Genomic DNA, 24,112 nt, shown 5'->3' with positions numbered 1-24,112 from the left:
ATCAATGTTCATAAGGGAAATTGGTCTGAAGTTCTCTTTCTTTGTTGGATCTTTGTGTGGTTTTGGTATCAGCGTAATTGTGGCTTCGTAGAAGGAATTGGGTAGGGTTCCTTCTGTTTCTATTTTGTGGAATAGTTTGAAGAGTATTGGTGTTAACTCTTCTTTGAAGGTCTGATAGAATTCTGCACTGAAACCATCTGGTCCTGTGCTTTTTTTGGTTGGAAGACTTTCTATGACTCCTTCTATTTCTTTAGGCATTATGGGACTGTTTAGATGATCTATTTGGTCCTGATTTAATTTTGGTATTTGGTATCTGTCAAGGAAATTGTCCATTTCCTCCAGATTCTTCAGTTGTGTTGAGTACAGGCTCTTGTAGTAGGATCTGATGATTTTTTTGGATTTCCTCAGTTTCCCTTGTTATATCTCCCTTTTCATTTCTAAGTTTGTTAATTTGGATACTTTCTCTGTGCCCTTTGGTCAGTCTGGCTAAGAGTTTATCTATCTTGTTGATTTTCTCAAAGAACCAGCTCCTGGTTTTGTTGATTCTTTGTATGGTTCTCATTGTTTCTACTTGATTGATTTCGGCCCTGAGTTTGATGATTTCCTGCCTTCTACTCCTCCTGGGTGAAATAGCTTCTTTTTGTTCCAGGGCTTTCAGGTGTGTCATTAAGCTGGTAATGTATGCTCTCTCCATTTTCTTTTTGGAGGCACTCAGGGCTATGAGTTTTGCTCTTAGCATTGCTTTCATTGTGTCCCATAGATTTGGGTATGTTGTGTCTTCATTTTCATTGTGTTCTAAAAAGTCTTTAATTTCTTTCTCTATTTCTTCCTTGACCAAGGTATCATTGAGTAGAATATTGTTCAGTTTCCACGTGTATGTGGGTTTTCTTTTGTTTTTGTTGCTATTGAAGACCACTTTTACTCCATAGTGATCTGATAGGAGGCATGGGATTATTTCGATCTTCTTATATTTGTTGAGGTCTGTCTTGTGACCAATTATATGGTCGATTTTGGAGAAGGTACCATGAGGTGCTGAGAAAAAGGTATATTCTTTTGCTTTAGGATAGAATGTTCTATATATATCTGTTAAATCTAGTTGGTCCAAAGCTTCAATTAGTTTCATTATGTCCCTGTTTAGTTTCTGTTTTCCTGATCGGTCCATTGAGGAAAGTGCAGTGTTGAAGTCACCCACAATTATTGTGTTAGGTGCAATGTGTGCTTTGAGCTTTAATAAAGTTTCCTTTACGAGAGAGGGTGCCCTTTCATTTGGAGCATAGATGTTCAGGATTGAGAGTTCTTCTTTGACAGGTAGATTTCAGTTACCTTTTATTTATTTTGCCTTTTTAAAATTTTATTTGAGACATGATACATCACCATAAAGTTCAAACACAAGAAATGCAAGAAAAGAAATTCTTTATCTATATCAGTGATACACTGAAGGGGAAACTTAATGTATTTGTTTATACATATATGGCCTTTAAAAAAATACAGTGTCATTTAAATGATAAATGCTACTGCAATTAGTTTTACTGAAATAAGATTACATGGTAATAAAATGAAAATGGAATGAAATGTTTTTTTTAGTTTGATTTCTTTCTTTTTATTCTGTTTGTTTGTAAAAGGACTTCTCTGGCTGTCCTGCTTTGTATAACAGGGTGGCCTCTAAATTGATCAGCTTGACTTTGTTGTGGTTAAAGGCAATTGCCTTTACCACTGGCTGTTTTTTTTTTTTCCATAGAAGCCTTATTTATAATAGCCAGCAGTTGGAAGCAGGCCAGATGTCCTTCAATAAAAGAATGGATATAGAAAATGTGGTACATTTACACAATGAAATACTACTCATCTATGAAAAATTACAATTTTGTAAGTTTTGTAGGCAAATGGATGAAACTAGAAAATATCATACTGAGTCAGGTAATCCAGATCCAATAGGACAAACATGGTATGTACTCACTGCTAAGTAGATATTAGCTGAAAAGTTCAGAATACTCACACCACAACTAACAGATCAAATGAAGTTTAACAAGAAGGATGGCAAAACTGTAGATGCTTCAATCACACCTAGAAAGGGGAACAAAATTAACATGGGAGGCAGAGAGTGGGACAGACCTGGATTTGGAGAGAGGAATGGAAAAAAGTGATGGGCAGGACCAGGTATGGGAAGAGATACTAGAGAAGGCCAGAAGGCCAGGAGAATGAATAGAAATGTGTAGTAGTGGAGGGTGGGGAATGGGGGGACTAGAAAGTCCAAGATGGCACATAAGTGAGAGGCTCCCAGGATGCAATGCAGATGGAAATAATCAAAATACCCAATAATGTGGAGACAGAACCTGAAGAGGTCACCTTTAGCATGGCTCCCAGTAGAGGATTAGGCTTCACATGCATCTCAAAATCTTTAATCCAGAGTTCTTTCTGTATAAAGGAAATGCAGGGACAAGAAAATGAAGCAACAGCTGAAGGAAAGCCATCCAGATACCACCCCACCTTGGGATTCATCCCAACTGAAGGCACCAAACTCCAAGACTATTGCTGATACCAAAGTGCCCTTACAGACAGGAGCCTGGTATGGCTGTGCTCTGAAATTTTCTGCCAATACCTGACAAAGACAGATGCAGATATTCACAGCCAATTATTGGACTGAGCCTGGGAACACCAATGGAGAATTAGGCAAAGGACTAAAGGAGCTGAAGAGGATTTCCACCCCATAGGAAGAACAACAATATCAACTATCTGAACCCCTCAGAGCTCCCAGGGACTGAACTATCGACCAAAGAATATACATGGGTGGGTCCACAGCTCCTGCTACATGTGTAGCAGAGGATGGCCTCATCTGACATCAGTGGGAAGGAGGATACTTGGTCCTGTGGAGACTGGTCCTGAGGTGAGCCTGGAGAGGGTACATGTGTATGGGAGCAGCATTTTAGAGGCAAAGGGGAGGGAATGGGGTGGAGAGTTTGTGGAGGGGGCACTAGGAAGTGGGACAATAATTGAAATGTAAATAAATAATTAAAAAATAACAAAAAACATTTCTATTAGAGATGTGAACCACCACATCCAGTTAAGCCTCTCCTTTTAAAATGTCATTTAATATATTTTCTTACAATGAAATTATTTCTTAATTTTTTATACCTGCTCCATCTTAATAGTGTCTTTATAATACTTATACAAAAACTGGACTTTTCTAAAACAAATGAGCTTATAAATTAGAAATCATTTCTTTTTTTATTTTTTTTTATTCGATGTATTCTTTATTTACATTTCAAATGATTTCCCCTTTTCTGGGTCCCCACTCCCCGCCAGTCCCATAAGCCCTCTTCCTTCCACCTGTTCCTCCATCTATTCCTTCCCACTTCCCTGTTCTGGTATTCACATGAAGAACTTTGGAGGGCTGAGAAACACCTTAAGAAATGTTCAACATCATTAATCATTAGGGAAATGCAAATCAAAACAACCCTGAGATTTCACTTCACACCAGTCAGAATGGCTAAGGTCAAAAACTCAGGAGACAGCAGGTGCTGGTGAGGATATGGAGAAAGAGTAACACTCCTTCACTGCTGGTGGGATTGTAAGATGGTGCAACCACTTTGGAAATCAGTCTGGTGGTTCCTCTGAAAATTGGGCAGGACACTTCCGAAGGACCCTGCTATACCTCTCTTGGGCATATACCCAGAGGATTCCCCAGCATGCAATAAGGATATATGCTCCACTATGTTCATAGCAGCCCTATATGTAGTAGCCAGAAGCTGGAAAGAACCCAAGTGTCCCTCAACGGAGGAATGGATACAAAAAATGTGGTATATTTACACAATGGAGTACTATTCAGCCATTAGAAACAATGAATTCATGAAAATCTTAGACAAATGGATGGAGCTGGAGAACAACATACTAAGTGAGGTAACCCAGTCTCAAAAGATCAATCATGGTATGCACTCACTGATAAGTGGATATTAACCTAGAAACTTGGAATACCCAAGACATAATCCACATATTAAATGATGCCCATTTCATTTTTTTAACATCAGAGAATTCTACAGTGAGAATAATTCAGTGTAAAAACTGGAGAAGATGTTTATGTCAAGCTCATCATCAGCTTCAGGATTTTAAATTTTGCATTTCAGAGATGATGGGAGAAGTAGGCTTTCATGGCCTGTAAAGTAATCAAGAGAGAAGTAAGTTCACAGTGTTTTGCAAACAACTTAAGAACCAAGCTTTAAGTGTGGTGTCATTACCATCTCTATGTATGACATTCAGCAAATCTCAACTTCCTGCACTTTTTTCTGCCAATTTGTAAACTAACAGAGTAGGGTATTCTGATGATATAATTTATTTCCTCGAAGATTCTGTTACTATGCCAGCCTAGAATGATACACATACATTTCCCATAACTCATAGCTGTATAGCTATTTTAGGTTTTGGAAAACCTTGCCCACTCACTCTTGCTTAAATCACTTCTTATTCTGCCAAGAATAGGATTGACATTAAATCTTAGGGAACAAACTGATGTTAGTTTTCAGGAAATTTAAATTTAAATAAAATAAGCTGTTCTGTTTTAGGATGTCTCTTCATTACCTGTTGGTGAACATTCAATCTTCTTATATAAACAAGTGTGTTTGTTCAAAACTATGAAATGCGAAGAATTGAGACACTATTAACACATAAGCGGAAGAAGGATTTGAACTGATTCAGATTGAAAATGTGTCATAAGAAGGATTTGCAAACACATTTCCTTGTTAAGGCTTGCTCCAATTTGGTGTAGAATACAGACACACAACTATTAGACACACTCATAAGAAGAACATTCACAGATTTGAGCCTATGGCTTGCTGTTATGACATGACAGTTATTAATATTTACTTACCCAGAGGCTATGTAAAGAGTACAGTCGAATTTAATATTTTTAACCAAAGTAAAATATTTTGAAATGCTAACATCTATTTTTATTGTCCTGTTTTGTTATACTTTAAAAATCAGTTTTGCTATGTAGTCCTGAACTATTTTCTTTCATTGCCTGAGATTAGTTTTATCAGTAAAGAAAGATAAAGAATGAACTACTAAGAATGAAAGATATTTAGTTTATGTTTGTTATCTGTTATTCTCTGTGTAATTACACAATAAATACTTTAGTCAATAAGAATAAAACTGTAATCTTAATTCATTGGACATGCTAAACAAATGCTTATTTAATTTATTTCTATGTTTACTTTTAGTAAGATATGAAATTGTCATTTAATTCTAGACCTAACCAAACTCATGCTCACCATTTCTGCCATTGGTTTCTGTCTCTCTTCTCACTTATTGAAAAAAAATTATTTTCCAGACAAAACATGAGCTAGTTCATTGGACATTGGTAAGAACATTTGCTTCCAGGCTGTCTCTTTGTAGGGTCTATCAGACTTCTCCACATGTCGTATGTCTAATATGAACACTTCTCAGTTCCATAACTATCACATATTCGCATATTGAATAGTAGTGTTTCTCTGGAAAGACAAGAATTCTTGTTCGCTCTAGATAAGTTACTAGTAGCAGTGAAAGAAAGTATTTCTTCTGAGTCTGGGTAAGTGATCAGTGAGTTTATTGAGTTTATTTACAGCAGCATGATTATCCATGTGTGACTCAGGCAGCTGAATCACTGGAAGCCTCCCCACCCCCACCAAGCAGGCAAGATGACTCACAGTATCAGTGCAGAGTGCTTGCATACTTGACAGTTGGCAAATAGCCACTGAGGATATGTTACTCTTTCCCAACTTTTCCTTACTGCTTGTATCATGGAAGGAGGGTAGGAAGGAAGGAAGGTCCTCTTCCATTTCCTCCTCTTCCTCCTCTTCCTCTTCCTCCTCTTCTTCTTCCTCCTCCTCCTCTTCCTCCTCCTCCTCGTCCTCGTCCTCCTCCTCCTCCTCCTTCTTCTCCTTCTCCTTCTCTTTCTCCTTCTTTTTCTTCTTTTTCCTATTATTATTAATCATCTTCATTATCATCACCATTATTGTCATTATTTTATTATTCTTTCATTACTTAAAGTTTAAATTATTTTAAATTCAGATAAATTTTGATCATATTCCCCTAAGTGCTTCCAGATCCTCTCCCACTTCCTACCCACCCAAGTACTTTCTTCTCAAAAAAGAAAAAAAAACACCAATGCAGCAGCAAATGCCACCATCAAGGAAACAAAACAAAACCACAACAAAAAATGTGTAGTTAAATAAAAGAACATAGATATATAACCATACACACACACACGCACACGCACACGCACACACACACACACACACACACACACACATTCACACACACACACATTGAACCAAACAACAACAAAAACCCTGTGGAATCCAATTATATGTTGAGTGTTGATCAACTACTGACCTTGAGGCCTAATCTGGAGTAGTTGATACACCCTGTGTCACTCTATTGAAAAAAAAACAGTTTTCCCTCTCTCCATGGATACCAGTGAGAGTTCAGTGATTAACCTTTACCCTAGTGGCTGGGTTTTCCTTCATTCATTGAAGTTTTAAAAATATAACGTGTGCCATCTTGCACATCTCTTGAGAGCTTTTCAAATCACCCTTTCTCTCAGGGAGGAATTATTCCAGGCTAGAGGAAATAGCTGCACAACCCAAGAACTACTCCATCTCTATAAGAAAAAAAAGTGTCCTGTTTCTCTTATTCAGAAAAAAGTTTACAAAATATAAAGACATAACTATACAACAACAATCTACCTAAAGCTTCTATCTTTTGGCATGCAGCCAGGCGTCTGTAGCACCCCCATTGCCATATTCCCAATATAGGTCTATGGACTGTTACTGTAGAAGTTACCTTAATACACATGCCTTAGGTTCAGAAAGAAAAATAATATACTGTTTGTTTGATGTTTGGTTTCTTTGTTTGGTTTCTTTCTATGGGCTTTTAAAAAAAATGTTATATACTTATTTACTTATTTTGTATGCCTGATGAATAAAGGTTATAACTTCCTTGAAAGCCCTTTAGAATTTATTTCAAAGGCCTGCATTGGCCAAACAGGCATACTGACACCTCCTTTGCCTTCTTTCCTGTTTTAATTGAGTGTCAAAGGTTACACGTTGCTGTGAGAGGAAGACATGCCTGGCAGCAGAGGTCAGGGACTCACTGGGATTCTATTAGAGCCATAAAAACAAAACAGGATGATAATTTCACCTGCTCTAACCTCAATTTTTTCCAGGATGGGATAGACATTGACCTTAATGTTTGTCAGCCATTGACTCTATAAACACGAATGAGCCTAATTCTGCTTACTAAACAATAGAGCTGCTTTCACAAGGCTGAAAATAAAACAATGGAAAATAGCCCTGGAGGCCTCAAAGGCAAGACATATGGAGGTGACAGAAAAGATAAAGTAACACTTTTGATTTTTTTTATTCCTGGGTCACACATCCCTCCTTTGGCTAGTTTACAACAATAATAGTTTCCACCACAAGCCTTCACTTCTATTCCTTTATAGAACGCCTTATAACTTCCTTTATGTGAGTGAGCGGAAGCAATAAATCTAACAAATTGTTCATACTCCTTAAAATCTATTTATGGTACCAGAAGTAGAAGGGTTTTTTTTTAATACCTTTTTTCCTTTAAAGTTTTGGGCTGAAATGTGGATATTTAAAGCCATAAATGAATGTGCGTTCTCATTTTGTTCAGGAGGAATGTGAAAGTAGTGACAGTGAATGAAACATCATAAAGTATTTGTTTTGAATGTATTTAAAACTTGTTTGCTAACATTAATTTAATGGATTGTACTTTAATTCTTTTTTTAAAGAGTTTTCTTATTTATTTTTATTTTTATTTTCTACATTCTTTGTTTACATTCCAAATGTAAACAAAGAATAGTTTTCCCAGTTTTCCCCCCTCATAAGTCCCATAAGCCCTCTTCCCTCTGCCAGCTCCCCAATCAACCCCCTCCTACTTCTCTGTCCTGGTACTTCCCTGCATTGTTGCATCAAGCCCTTGCAGGACAAGGGACCTCTCCTTCCTTCTTCTTGGGAATCATTTTATATGTGAATTGTATCTTGGGTATTCAGAGCTTCTGGGCTAATATCCACTTACCAGTGATTGCATTCCGTGTGTGTTCTTTTGTGATTGGGTTACTTCACTTAGGATGATATTTTCTAGTTCCAACAATTTGCCTAAGAATTTCATGAATTCATTGTTTTTAATTGCTGAGTAGTATTCCATTGTGTAAATATACCACATTTTCTGTATCCATTGTTTAATTCTTAAAGACAACTTTATTTTGGGTTCATTGTTTGAGTGTCTGTTGACTTGCTATATGGTGGTTAGAAACCATTTAAAGCTTTAATGTAGTTTCTTACATGCATTTATCATGAGGGGACATGCTAACTGTCCAGATTATTAGAAATCCACCAATCACATTCTTGTCTTTGATTTCAGATGGATCATCACGTGTTTTCCTCTTAATCTTTTCATTACATACATTAATTTCCCTATATTTTTATCATTTGATGAGCATATCTAAAACAGGATTGAGTTTGCCTCATCTTCTGAAAAGTTATTAATTGTTAATTTGGACCTGAGTTTGCAGAGTGCAAAGAGCGACTGCAGAATAGGAGCTAACTCAGAAGAGGACTTTACTAATTCTGTCGTCATCTGGGTAATTTGCTCCCCACCTTCAAGGTAAGGCCATTAACTTATTATTGTCTATTTACTGATGTCTCAGACATACTTATTTGTTAAGGGTAGGCATATTCTCTTGCAAGGTTCTATATCATCAATGGCAACTTATGATGTAATATATGAGTTCTCCAGAGAAAGTTAGCATACTCTTTAACCTAGGATTCTCAAGGATAAACTTTATGCTGTGTGTATAATAAATTCATCAAATGAATTGAATTTTTACATTGGACATTAAAAATTAGGTTTTAACAAGGAACTATTTATATATACTAATCATTACATTCAAGACATGTATAATTGTAAGTCACAATATACACTTAGGATTGTCTTCCATAGATTATGAGGAGGAATATAGAGAGAGACTATATAAATCTATTGTGATATAATTTCTAATTCATATCAAAGTTTTTAATTTGAAAAATTCTGTTACTTAAGGAAACTAGATGCCATTTCTTATTAGTAGCCACTCTTTCATGCCATCGACGAAACAGCCATAAAAATAAAATTCACACTTACTGAAAACTTTCTAATTAACTGACCATTTCTCCATGTACATGTTACAACACCTCTTACATTTACTTGGTGCATGAACCTACCCTTTATGAAAGACATTAATTACCATCTACAGTACTTTGTAAATAAGTAGATAGCCATGGGAAAGGTGAATAAAAAATGACATGATCTAAGCTTTAGAAATATTTGGAACAATGTGTCTGAAAAAGAGGACAATCCTGTTTCATTCCCACCTATGTCTGTATCCATGGAAACTCCCTTTTAATAGCATCCACATCACACTGGAAAAACAGGTATGCTACCTTTTGAAAGTGAGCGCATTAAAAGAATCCAGCCCTCTGCTAAGAAGGTCAGCTCTTGAAAGCCTTCAAGAGCTATGGTAGCTGAGGAAGCTGGAGGGCTGTAAATCCTTCCTTTCGTTGCTAAGAAGCTTGGCCCCTGAGGATCACATCAGTGCTCTCTAACACTGAGAGTGGAATGCAGAGCCTTTGTTCACTGTCTATGATGTTATACTCTTGAGGACTTGTTTCCTTAGCTAAGAGAACATGCAGGAGAGGCCTATTACGTGAACCCAGAGATTAATTATGAGTATATTCAAACTGAGAAAGACAGGCAAAATGATATATAGTGTGTGAAGAAAAGAGACTTGTTTGAGACAATGTCGGTTGGCAAAGGCCATTGCATCACAAATATATGTACTAAAAGAATTTTTACCTGATAGCAGTTTAAAACATTTTGAAATCTCAAAATTATTTAAGATGAACACTGTACACAATAGAAAAGTATTAAAAGTTGTCATGTTTAAATCAAGCTTTAATGTATAGAACTAGTTTTCTCTTACTACAAAAGAAAGTACAACAAAGAATGGCTATGGAAAAATTTTGAGTCAGGAAATGGAAACAGAACATGATATAATTATATAATAATTTCAAAAAACAGACCAGAAGTAATATAAAGAAGTACGATTTTAAAAGATAAGCACTTTGAATAACTAGGTGATAAAATATTTTTAGTGTTCAATAAAGATAAAGATCACATGTTTTGAATATACTTATGAGTCAATAAGTCAGCACTTTATATTTGTAATACATTCAATAAATGATAAGTACATGAATGATGTGACAATAAAAATTGTTACTTTTATGGAATAATTGTGAATATTTTTAATTATTATGTTTGTGGACACTGGATTTTCTGTTTATGATTTAGTGATTTCATAGATCTATGACATAATACAGCATGATAATAAGATGGCTAAGTAATGCATATTTTTAAATTGATGACTAAATTAACATAACAATATTGCTATTTATCATTTAGTTCATCACAGCCAACCATTATGTGGATAATGTACTTTTTCAAGCATTTACAGAAATTTGTAGTACCATAATCACTACTACAGACTTATAAGTTAAATATTATCATAATTTCCATTTTAATCAGGAAGCACAAGGACTCTGAATGTATTGTTCAGTATGAAACATAAGGTAAACAGTGGAGCTGAGATATAACCCCATGCTATATTTGAGAATGTTCTGAAAGTGAGCCCAGTCAGCACCATGCATTCTGTATGTGACATAGCCCTAGATATAGAACTATAACCCTGTTTTTATTTCCCTGTCTGGTACATGGTAACAGACCATAGGCAAGCTACTTTTTTTCATTATGTTCTTTCTGTGTGTCATAGTAGCATGTTATGTAGCTGAAAGGATGTGAAATAATTTTCCCCCTGTCCTATATTTGGTAAATGGCATGATGTAATACTAGATGAGCTTTTATTACACATCCACTCAAACATTTGCTGTCCTTTTCATAACTAAATATTACAATATTTACAAGTTTTCTATCAGTCCAAGTGAGATAGTGTAGGAAAATATCAGCTCCTAATTAACATGTTAACCAACTACTGCTAACTTTCTCAGACTTTCTTCTTCTCATTGCCAATAGTCCCAGCATTTTTTTTGACTCAGACTGTAGTTCCCATTCCAAACCTAATACCCAGTTGGGAGGCTAATACTGCTCTTAAATTTGTCTTTTAAATCAGTTCATTTAAAAATATTGTAATATTAAAAACAATTGGGGCTGGAGAGATGGCTCAGCACTTAAGAGCATTGACTGCTCTTCTCTAGATCCTGAGTTCAAATTCCAGCACCCACATAGTGGCTCACCACCATCTGTAATGAGATCTGATTCCCTCTTCTGGTATCTGAAGACAGTGTGTTCATCACATATAATAAATAAATAAATCTTAAATAAATAAAAAATATTGTTCATAACTTGTATGCCTGGATGACATCAGAAACCTCTTAACCATTTTTACTTTATCTTCTTCTATTTTTTTTTAGATAAACCTCAGCATTGTCATTAATTTCTAAGCCAGAGCAATGCATTTTTTTCTGAATAATATTTAAATGCTCAACTAGTGACACTGCTTGAAACCTAGAAGTTTCTGATGAAAACCACTTGCGCTATGCTTATGGGAGGTTTGATGATGAGTGTTAAAGTCCTGATTGAAAAATTATTCTCTTTATAATGATGTAGGTTTGTGCTAAAAATTCTTTTTCAGCAGCTGTGTCACTTTGAATCTGGCTTGATGTGGTCCAGAGTCTATGAATTAGATTTCAATAACATTAGGGATTTGGTAGCTTTTAAATTTTATTACAATTACTAAAACTCTTTGGAATTATTGTTAGGATAAACAGCCATAAGATCAGTGCCCTGGAATCATTACTGGGTGAACTGTTCAATATATTGTGTATCTAGTTCAATTAGATATTTTCAGACTATTACTTGGAGCTAAATCAAGGTGGGAATTTGAAGTACCTAGTCACCTCTACTGCTAAAAGGCGAAAGAACAAATACATATAGGTTTAGTGTTCAAGTAGTTTTCTCTATTCCTTTACTAGGGCCTATAAATAAGAAATGCACTGCCCATGCTCAGGGTGTGTTTTCCCGTAGCAGTAAGGAAAATCAAGAAAATCCTTGTAGACATGTCCACAGGCTAAATTGATCTAAACAATATTTCACTGATAATATCTTACCAGGTGATCCTAGATTGTAACAAGTGGACAACAAAAATTAATCTGTACAGAAATCATGATATTCTCTGTAAAAGTAACTTTTATCTGCCAGATAGAATTGTTACTTAGAAGGCTTACTGCTGAATAAGCTCACCAATTCTAGTTCTTTTTGAACTCTGATTGGCTGGCTCAACTCAGCTGTTGTGACTCAAACTCTCTCAAAGCTGACTTTCAATCTGGCTTCTCTCAGCTTCTCACTGAATTGCTTTTCTTGGTCTCAAACTAACTCTGGCAAATTGTTTTAATCTTCTGGCTCTTTCTTATTCCCTGACTTCATCTGCCTCTGCTGACCTGCACTGAACTGCATTAACTCACAAAGAACTACACTGATTCCCAAATCACCACCTCAAATGACAGAATTGTCTGAACTGATGAACTCTCTCTCTCTCTCTCTCTCTCTCTCTCTCTCTCTCTCTCTCTCTCTCTCTCTCTCTCTCTCTCTCTCTCTCTCTCTCTCTCTCTCTCTCCTTTGCTCTTAAGTAGCTTTGTTCCTGAGAGTTAGATGTATTCAAATGATTCTGTCAAGTCTTTCTGTGATCTGTCGCTTTGTCCTAGACATTCCTGTTTGGGAATAAAGGTATTTACAAAAGAATTCCACCCAGAAGGATTAAAGGTGCATTCTAAAGGCACATCAGCATTGCAGCCAGATCACATAGACTTAGAGAAGTTCTTTGGATATAATCATAGCAGCCATGCTACTAGACTAAAATTTCTCTACAATTCTCTTTCACGGAAAAGCATCAGTTTTAGATTTCTGTGCACATTATCTGGCAAGTCATAAAAACTAACTATGTCAAATAATATAACAGATAAAAGGATACTGGGAATCAGTATGGACAATTTTGATGCTGGAACAGTGAGCACAACAAGTGGTTATATTTGTTACATTCTCATTCTAGATGCATTTCCCAACAAGAGCTAGAAAAATTCTCAGTTTTCCAAAATTTGTTCAGAATAGCCATTTTTTCAAGACGGTTTGGAATTGTAACACAAAAGATAAAATATTGAAAAATAGATTTGATAGAACTGAAATAGAACAATCAAGGGCTTACTCTTTTATTTATCCAAAATGCAAGACAATCAACTAAACAGAGAAGCTAAGAAATTAACTACTAAAAAGGCCTATTTTTGCTGTTGTTAGTTTGTTAGTTTTATTTCTTTTTAGATGGTAACTCTGACTCATACAATTTGCTTCAAATGAAAATTTGTTTTTATTTCTTGTGATCAGTTTGATTAGTTATCCTCACTTTTGACAATAGGATTACTTGATAGCTTTTCCTTTGTTTATGTCATCAGTCAGATGTATAGCAAAAACTGATTCAGTTTTCCATTATGCACTCTAGGATTGCAATGTGGCGTATACCTTATTAAAAGCCAAATGATTTCATTCAGTGTAATGAGGACTATTACTGCTGATAGTTTCCTTTGTTTTTGATCTTTATCATTAAATGAAAACCTAAACTTTCTAACTCTATAGAAAAAAATATTAAGTACATACTTGGTTACTGCATGGTTGACTTTCATTTAATGGAATGGATAAATTCAGCAAGGTTAGCTGAAATATTTCCCAGTGATTCTCATTATAAATCAGAAACTTATTCATATGCTGAGGTAGAAGTGTACCAAATTCACTTCAGTTCAAATCAGTGAATATTTACTGAGCACTATCTAAGACATGAAGTAATGTGTTGCATACACAGAAGCAAAAGGAGATTGCCACTGCTTTTAAGCTCTCAATAGTTAACCCTAGGAGGATTACTTTGCATGAAAATGAAGAATAAAAGTGTCTTGAAATGTGTATAAAGAATAGACTGCAGAAATTTGGATGAAGGCAATATTGTGACCTATTTTAGGAAAGCAAGCACAATTTAGTAGAACTTTAGAAGAGCAGGTAAGGCAGTCCAGCTAAAATAAGCTTTATAAAGAACACTCTGCTCACTTTTTTTTCTTTCTTAAATACTTAGGCAAAAGCTAAATAAAATGCATGTGAGAGGCCAAACACAATGACTAGATCTCAAAGAGCAGAAATATTATCTCCCAATATGTTCACCTGTCTTCTGAACTACCACTTAAGTAGGAACCAAAGTTATGAACTGCTTTCAGACCCAGTACGGTTTCCTTGGCCTCTCATGCAGCCAGGAAAATTCTGTCCTGGTAAAGGAATTCTCCTTTAATATTTCTTAATAAGGCTGTGACTATTATGAGGCTGGTGAATTTCCTTTTTTTTCAATTTTTTTATTTGATATATTCTTTATTTACATTTCAAATGATTTCCCCTTTTTTGCCTCACCACTCCCTGAAAGTCCCATAAGCCCTCTTCCCTCCCCCTGTTCCCCCATCTACCCCTTCCCACTTTCCTGTTCTGGTATTCCCCTATACTGCTTCACTGAGTCTTTCCAGAACCAGGGGCCACTCTTCCATTCTTCTTGGACATCATATAATATGTGGATTATGTCTTGGGTATTCAAAGTTTCTAGGCTAATATCCACTTATCAGTGAGTGGATACCATGATTGATGTTTTGAGTTACCTCACTTAGTATGATGTTCTCCAGCTCTATCCATTTGTCTAAGAATTTCATGAATTAATTATTTCTAATGGTTGAATAGTACTCCATTGTGTAAATATACCACATATTTTTGTATCCATCCTCCTGAAGACACCTCTTTATTTCCACTTTATCTTCATCCTAGATACTAAAAACATTGATTCTTGGATCTATGAACAGTAAAAAGCCACTATGAAAGGGGTATCATGTAACCCTTAGAATCTGCTTTCCCCAAATGAAAGCATATGAGTCAATATTCAGAGACATCAGTATCTTAAGAAATTCTCCATTATACCAGCTGATTCTTCTGTGGACATCCACATACCTTATATTTCATATAGGCCTTGTAGAATTTGCATGAAAAGGAACACTTGCTTTTTGAACAAGTGATGAATTAAATATATATAGTGTTTTTAAGTTTGCTTTCTGTTTCTGTGATAAATATCATGGCTGAAGGTAATCTGGGGAAGATAAATTTATTTGGCTTATTCTTCTTTGTCATAGTGTACCATTGAGGAAAGACTGGGTAGAAACTCAAGAACCAAGAAATAAGAACTGAAGCAGAAAACATAGAGGAATACTACTTTTTGACTTCTTGTCTCTGTGGCTTATATTCAGCTTTCTTATAGAACCCTAGGCTACCACCTAGGGAGGATACTACAAAGAGTGGGCTGGACCCAATTATATCAATTAGGAATTTAAAAGAAAAATTTTTTATATACAGTGCCAACAAGTTCACTTTTTGGAGGAAATCCTCCAGTTGAGGTTCCTTCTTCCCAAGTTTGCTAAATTGGCAACCCAGATTAACCATCATATGCTACTTGCCTACTTTTATCTCCCTTAGCAAGATTTTTGTTAACACTTGTTGATCCCAAAGTACCTTAGTCTTTTTCCACTGTCTCAGACAAGTTGTTGACACAGGGGGTTTTTCCATACTGAGATATCTAATGAGTATCTCAGAAGTCAATGCTTTAACCTGAATTCTGTCAAGTAGGAAGAACTACCCTGGAGTAGATTACTAGATCCTGAAGGCCATGAATACATTCATCCTTTAGATGCTAAGATGCTACCTGAGTTTCTGAAGCATCTAAAACCCTTTGTGTTCAGAAAGCGCCATCTGATCCTTATGCAAAAATGACTGTGTGGCCTTGGCAGCTTCTGTTAAAGAACAGTTGTTCCATGAGCTTCTAGTGTAGACCTGCTGAAAATGTGGAATTTAATTCAGAAAGAGGTTGTACAGTGGTTAATTTATCAGTGGAGTTTCCGGTGGAGCAGTTGTTAGAAATAGTCTTGAGGTCATTGATTATTTATCTCACTGTCCAAGACCATGGGCCACCATCCTTAATGCCATTTCTTCAATAATGTCATGCTGGAATCAGATGAATTAATATAAGTATAAGTATGAAAGCTTCTGGCTGCTTTTAGAAGGACTCAGTGAGGTTGATGTAATAACCATCTTGCCCAGAATACATGGAACATTGGTAAAACAACATGGGGAAAGAGAAGATGGTAACCTTCTATGACCAGAGTCAAAAAGTGTGAGTTCCTGAAATACTTAAATAACAGCAGAGCTCCGTAACTTCAAAAGAAAAAAAACATATTAACAACAAAAAGTACTAAATTGAGAAATGAACTATTACTCATAATATGAACGATTATACTCATCATATATTATTATAGATCACTTTGAGAAATGAACTATTTACTGTATTTAAGTGTCACAAATATAACACTTGTAAAGCTTAATAAAACATTCAATGTTTTTTCTCTTATACTGACACTCATAATGGAGAAAGTCTGATGAGAGCAATATGTAGGTTTCTCCTTCAAGAGTGAATTCAATTAGAATAAAACAGGAGTTATATATGCAGAGATCCTGGGCAGAAAATATACTGATTCTTCACTGTTTTAAATGGCTAACTAGATAGTCGTATTTAAGTAAATACATGTTTGGGAATAAATGCAGGCATTTTAGAAACTAATAATAATAAACATGGAATTGTTAAAGGTATAGAATATATTTTTCCAATTTCTTCTTTGGCTCAGTTAGGCCTTTGGATTCATGCACACCTTGAGTTGAAAGTGCTATTTCTCAAGGTATCTAAAGAAAGTTTTTTCTAGGTCATCTAAAGCACTATCTACAAAACTTAAGTCCTTATATGTATGACATCATATGATTTGCACATTACCTATGCCTAACTTCTAGTGTCACAGGGCATTTCAGAGTTTCTTAAACTATTCACTGCATGTATGGACTATTGCATAGGAATTTTTAAGGGAATAATTACTAGAAAAAGACTGTAACATATTTAGTACAGATATAAGTAATTTATCTGAACATTCTTGATCCATCTTAGAGACTGAGGACCATTATGAGGAGAAGCTATCAGGAGGTTTCTCTGAATGCTGACAAAGAAACAAAGATGCACACAGTATAATTGTTCTTGGAGGAGAAGCACAGATTAAGTAAATGGAATGAAATATAGTAATAAGTACATGAGACACTAACACATACACGTAAGCAATGAAGGCATTGAAGAGTAATACCTATATTTTGTCCATTCATGAGAAGCAAACACTGCCATCCATCAAATGCAAACAAGTAAATAATTTGCTACAGGTTTCTCAGGAGAAGGTCCACATTCCTACTGCATTTCAGAAGCATTCTAAGATTTCTGAGAAAAGGATAAATATATGAGTTATTGCCATGTTTCAGCAAATTTGAAAAACGATGATTTCTGATATGACACATATTACCTATGTGTTTTTTTTCTTGTTTTTATTTTTTTTATGTTTTTCCTTTCTTTTTATGGGATATTTTCTTTATTTGCATTTCAAATGTTATCCCCTTTCCCACTTTTCCCCCAAGAAACCCTCTAAATCATCCACCCTCCCCCTGATCTACCCACCCAGTCCTGCCTCTCTGTACTCACATTCCCCTACACTGGGGAATCAAGCCCTTACAACAGCAAGGACCTATCCTCCCATTGATACCTGATAAGGCCATCCTCTGCTACATATGCTGCTGGAACCATGAGTCCCCCCATGTGTACTCCTTCATAATAATTTAGTCCCTAGGAGCTCTGGGGTGTCTGGTTGGTTGATAATTTTCTTCTTCATATGGGGTTGCAAATTCCTTCAGCTCCTTTAGTCCTTTCTCTATCTCCTCCATTGTGGACCCTGTGTTTAGTCCAATGGTTGACTGAGAACATCCACCTCTGTATTTGTCAGATTTTGGCACAGGTTCTCAGGAGACAGCTATATCAGGTTCCTGTCAGCAAGCACTTCTTGACATCTGGAATAATGTCTGGGTTTGGTGACTGTCTATGGGATAAATTCCCAGGAGGAGCAATCTCTGGATGGCCTTTCCTTCAGTCTCTGCTCCATACTTTGTCTCCATATTTGCTCCTGAGAAATATTTTGTTCCCCCTTCTAAGAAGGACTGAAGCATCCACACTTTGGTCTTCCTTCTTCTTGAGCTTCATATGGTCTGTGAATTATATAATGGGTATTCCAAGCTTTTGGGCTAATATCCACTTATCAGTGAATACATACTATGTGTGTTCTTTTGTGACTGGGTTACCTCACCAGGATGATTTTTCTAGTTCCATCCATTTGCCTAAGAATTTCATGAAGTCATTGTTTTTAATGGTTGAGTAGAAATGTAACAAATTTCTGTATCCATTCCTCTGTTGAAGGACATCTGAGTTCTTTTCAGCTTCTAGTTATTATAAAGAAGGCTGATATGAACATAGTGGAGCATGTGTCCTTCTTAAATGTTGGAGCATCTTTTGGGCAAAAGTCCAGGAGTAGTATAGCTGGGTCCTCAAGTAATGCTATGTCCAATTTTCTAAGGAATTGCCAGACTCATTTCCAGAGTGGTTGTACTAGCTTGCAATCCCACCAACAATGGAGGAGAGTTCCTCTTTCTGCACATCCTCACCAGCACCTGCTGTACCCTAAGTTTTTGATCTTAGCCATTCTAACTGGTATGAGGTGGCTTCTCAAGGTCTTATTGATTTGCATTTCCCTGATGACTAAGGATGTTGAACATTTCTTTAGGTGCTTCTCATTCATTCAGTATTCCTCAGTTGAGAATACTTTGTTTAACTCTGTACTTATTTTTAGTAGGGCTATTTGGCTCTCTGGAGTCTAACTTCTTGAGTTCTTTGTATATATTGTATATCAGCTCTCTATCTGATGTACGATTGGTAAAGATCTTTTCCCATTCTGTTTTTTACTGTTTTGTCCTATTGACAAGGTTCTTTACTTTATGGAAGTTTTGCAATTTCATACAGCATTGGTGTTCTGTTCAGGAAAATTTTTCCTGTGCCCATATGTGCAAGGCTTTCCCCCATTTTCTCTTCTATTGGTTTCAATGTATCTGGTTTTATGTGGAGGTCCTTGTTCCACTTGGGCTTGAGCTTTGTACAAGTAGATAAGAATGGCTTGATTTGCATTCTTCTACATGCTGACATCCAGTTGAACCAGCACCATTTGTTGAAAAATGCTATTGAAATTGGATAACTTTAGCTCCTTTGTTAAAGATCAAGTGACCATAGGTGTGTGGGTTCATTTCTGGGTCTTCAATTCTATTCCATTGTTCTTCCTAACTGTCTCTACCAATACCATCCAGTTTGTAATCACTATTGCTCTGTAATACAGCTTGAGGACAGAGATAGTGATTTCCCCAGAAGTTCTTTTATTGTTGAGAAGAGTTTGTGTTATACTGGGTTTTTTGTTATTCCGAATAAATTTTCCGATTGCTATTTCTAACTCTATGAAGAACTGAGTTCGAATTTGATGGGGATTGCATTGAATCTGTCGATTGCTTTCAGCAAGGTAGCCATTTTTACTATATTAATCCTGCCAATCCATGAGTATGGGAGATCTTTCCATCTCTTAAGGTCTTCTTTGATTTCTTACTTTGGAGACTTGAAGTTCTTGTCATACAGATCTTTCATTTGTTTGGTTAAAGTCACACCAAGGTATGTGACATTATTTGTGACTGTTGTGAAGGATGTTGCTTCCTTAATTTCTTTCTCAGCCTGTTTATGCTTTGAGTTGAGAAAGGTTACCGATTTGTTTGAATTGATTTTATATCTAGCCATGAAGGTGTTTATCAAGTTTAGGAGTTCTGTGGTTGAATTTTTGGGATCACTTAAGTATACTATCATATCATATGCAAATAGTGAACTTGTAACGTCTTCCTTTCCATTTTGTACCCCTTTGACCTCTTTGTGTAGTCTAATTAATCTAGCTAGAACTTCAAGTACTATATTGAATAGATAGAATAGTCTCTGACTTTAGTGAGATTGCTTCAAGTTTCTCTTCATTTAGTTTGATATTGGCTACTTGTTGGCTGTATATTGCTTTTACTATGTTCAGTTACGGGCCTTGAGTTCCTGATCTTTCCAAGAATTTTAACATGAAGGGATGTTGAATTTTTCAAATGGTTTTTTCAGCGTGTAATGTAATGAACATGTGGCTTTTTTTTTTTTTAGTTTTTTTAATGTACTAGATTATGTTGATGGCTTTACATATATTGAAAACATCACTGTATCCTTGGGATGAATCCTGCTTGACCATGGTGGATGATTGCTTCATGTGTCCTTGGATTCAGTTTGTGAAAGTTTTAGTAAGTATTTTTTTCGTGGGTGTTCATAAGGGAATTTGTTATGAACTTCTCTTTCTTTGATGGGTCTTTGTGTGGATAAGGTATAAGCATAATTGTGGATTCATAGAATGAATTGGGTAGTGTTTCTTCTGTTTCTATTTTGTGGAATAATTTGAAGAGTATTGGTATTGGGTCTTCTTTGAAGGTCTGATTGAATACTGTACTAAACCCAACTGGTCCTGGGCTATTATTTGTTTGTTAGTTTGTTTTGTTGTTGTTGTTATTTTTTGTTTGCTTCTCTGTTGGAACACTTTTAATGACTGTTTTTATTTCTTTAGGGGTCATAGACTCTTAGATGGTTTGTTTACTCCTGATTTAACTTGGCACCTGGTATCTGTCTAGAAAATTGTTAAGTTTCATCCTGATTTTTCCAATTTTTGTTGAGTATAGGCTTTTGTAGTAGGATCTGATGATTTTTAATTTCCTTTATTTCCATCATTATGCCTCCATTTTCATTTCTGATTTTATTAATTTGGATACTGTCTGCGCCCTCTGATTAGTCTTGCTAAGGGGTTGTCTATCTTATTGATTTTCTCAAGGAACCAGTTCCTAGTTTTGTTGATTCTTTGTGTAGTGCTTTGTGTTTCTCTTCAGTTAATTTCAGCTCTGAGTTTGGTTATTTCCTGTTGTCTACTCCTCTTGCATATATTTGCTTCTTTTTTGTTCTAGGCCTTTCAGATGTGCTATCAAGCTGCTAGTGTATGCTCTCTCCAGATTCCTTTTGGAGACACTTAAGAGCTATGGTTTTCCTCTTAGCACTGCTTTCCTTATGGTTACCATAAGGTTTGGTATAATGTGCCTTCATTTGCATTAAATTCTAAAAAGTCTTTAATTTCTTTCTCTTTTCCTTCCTTGACAAAGATATCTTTGAGTAGAGCATTTTTCAGCTTCCATGTGTATTGGGCTTTCCATTGCTTTTTTTTTTAACTATTGAAGAACATCCTTAGTCTGTGATGATCTGATAGGATGCATGAAATTATTTCAATCTTCTTGTATCTGTTGAGACCTGTTTTGCCATTAATTATATGGTCAATTTGGGAGAAGATACCATGAGATGCTGAGAAGTTATATTCTTTTGCTTTAGGATGAAATCTATAAATATCTGTTAGATTCATTTGGTTCCTAACTTCTGTTAGTTTTACTGTGTCTCTGTTTAGTTTCTGTTTCCATGATCGGTCCATTGATGAGAGTACGGTGTTGAGGTCTCCAAATATTATTTTATGAAGTAAATATGTGCTTTGAGCTTAATAAAGTTTCTTTAATGAATGTGGGTGCCCTTTTATTTGGAGCATAAATGTTTAGAATTGAGAGTTCTTCTTGGTAGGTATTTCCTTTGATGAGTATAAGGTCTCCTTTCTTATCTTTTTTGATATCTTTTGGTTGAATGTCGATTTTATTCGATATTAGAATGGCTACTCCAGTTTGTTTCTTGGTACTGTTTGCTTGTAAAATTGCTTTCCAGACCCTTTCTCTGAGGTAGGATTTGTCTTTTTCTCTAAGGTGCGTTTTTTCTGTATGCAGCAAAATGCTAGATCCTGTTTATGAATCTAGTCTCTTAGTCTATGCCTTTTTATTGGGGAATTGAGTCCATGGATGCTAAGAGATATTAAAGAAAAGTGATTGTCGCTTCCTGTTATTATTTTTTTTTGTTAGATGTGAAATTGTTTTTGTGGCTATCTTCTTTTGGGTTTGTTGAAAGATTACTTTGTTTTTTGCCTTTTCTAGGATATAGTTTCCCTCTTTGTGTTGGAGTTTTTCATCTACTAATCTTTTTATGGCTTGATTTGTGGAAAGATGTGTAAATTTCATTTTGTCATGGAATATCTTGGTTTCTCCATCTATGGTAATTGATAGTTTTGCTGGGTAAAGTACTATGGGCTAACATTTTGGTACTCTTAGGGTCTGTATGACATCTTCCCAGGATCTTTTGTCTTTCATAGTCTCTGGTGAGGAGTCTGGTGTAATTCTGATAGGTCTGCCTTTATAAGTTACTTGCCCTTTTCCATTTACTGCTTTTATTGCTTGTACTTTGTTTTGTGCATTTGGCCTTTTGATTATTATGTGACAGGAGGAATTTCTTTTCTGGCCCAATCTATTTGGAGGTCTGTAGGCTTCTTGTATGTTTGTAGGAATCTCTTTCTTTAGGTTAGGGAACTTTTCTTCTATCATTTTGTTGAAGATATTTACTGGCCCTTTAAGTTGGGAATCTTCACTCTCTTCTACACCTGTAATCCTTAGGTTTGTTCTTCTCATTGTGTCCTGGATTTCCTGGCTGTTTTCTGTTAGGAGGTTTCTTTTAGCTTTTTGCATTTTCTTTAACTGTTTGTGGCTTTTTATTTGGGGGGGAGGGTTGAGACAGTAGTTCTCTGTGTAGCCCTGACTGTTCTGGAACTCACTCTGTAGACCAGGCTCCCCACGAACTTAGAAACCTGTTTGCTTCTGCATCCCAAGTGCTGGGATTAAAGGCATGTGCTACCACTGCCCAGCTTTTTCTTCGATAGCTGTGTCAATGTTTCCTGTGGTATCTTCTGCACCTGAGATTCTCTTTTATCTCTTGTATTCTATTGGTAATACTTGCATATATGATTCCTGATCTCTTTCCTAGGTTTTCTATCTCCAGGGTTGTCTCACTTTGTTATGTTCTCAGTGTTTCTATTTCAATTCTTAGATCCTGGATTTTTTTTCAATTCCTTCACCTGTTTGTTTGTGTTTTCCTGTAATTCTTTAAGGGATTTTTGTGTTTCCTCTCTAAGGACATCTACCTGTTTACCTGTGTTCTCCTGTATTTTTTTTTTAAGGGAGTTATTTATGTCCTTCTTAAAGTCCTTTATCATCATCATAAGAAGTGACTTTAAATTTGAACCTCGCTTGATGGTGTATCCAGGATTTGCTGTGGTGGGAGAACTGGGTTCTGATGATGCCAAGTAACCTTGTTTTTTTATTTTTAATTAATCAATTAATTAATTAATTAATTAATTTTTGCTTATCTTCTTGTGCTTGCCTTTTGCTATCTGGTTATCTCTAGTGCTTCCTGCCCTCATTGTGTCTGACTAGAGCCAGTCCCTCCTGTGATCTTGGTTGTGTCAGGACTCCTCAGAGTCCAGCTGTCTCTGTGAGTCTGTGATTCTGGGTTCTTGTGATCCTGAGATCATTGGTGTGTTAGAGCTCCTAGTAGTCAAGCTGCCTCTTAAATCCTGAAATCCTGATGTGTCCAAGTGCTTGAGATCTTGTAATCCTGGGAGTATTTGAGCACCTGAGAGTTGAGTTTCTTCTGGGTGCTGTGGAACTGGGTTCAGAGCTAGTGCCTAAGGTCTGCTCAGTATACCATTCAGACAGGTAGGAACCCATGCCATTGGCTGGGTGGGTCTTCTTGCATCCCTGCATCCCACTGGTCCCAGTTACTTCTGGTGTTAGGGCAGATGTTGTGGCCTCTTCTCCTATGATCCTGGGCATGTTAGAGTGCTTAGGAAATGAACTTCCTCTGGGTGCTGTGGGACTGGATACAGAGCTGGTACCCAAGTCCTGCTCAGGGCACAGGCTCAGACTGGAAGGCATTTTGATACTATTTTAAGATCTTATTTACTCATCAACATAGCTAATATCTCCTAAATACCCAGTGCTATGTGGTACTGAGAATTGA

Source organism: Apodemus sylvaticus, chromosome 3 (genome assembly GCF_947179515.1).
Source record: "Apodemus sylvaticus chromosome 3, mApoSyl1.1, whole genome shotgun sequence".
NCBI classification, from domain to species: domain Eukaryota; kingdom Metazoa; phylum Chordata; class Mammalia; order Rodentia; family Muridae; genus Apodemus; species Apodemus sylvaticus.
The sequence above is the reverse complement of the archived record's forward strand: the minus strand, read 5'-3'. Positions refer to the sequence as shown.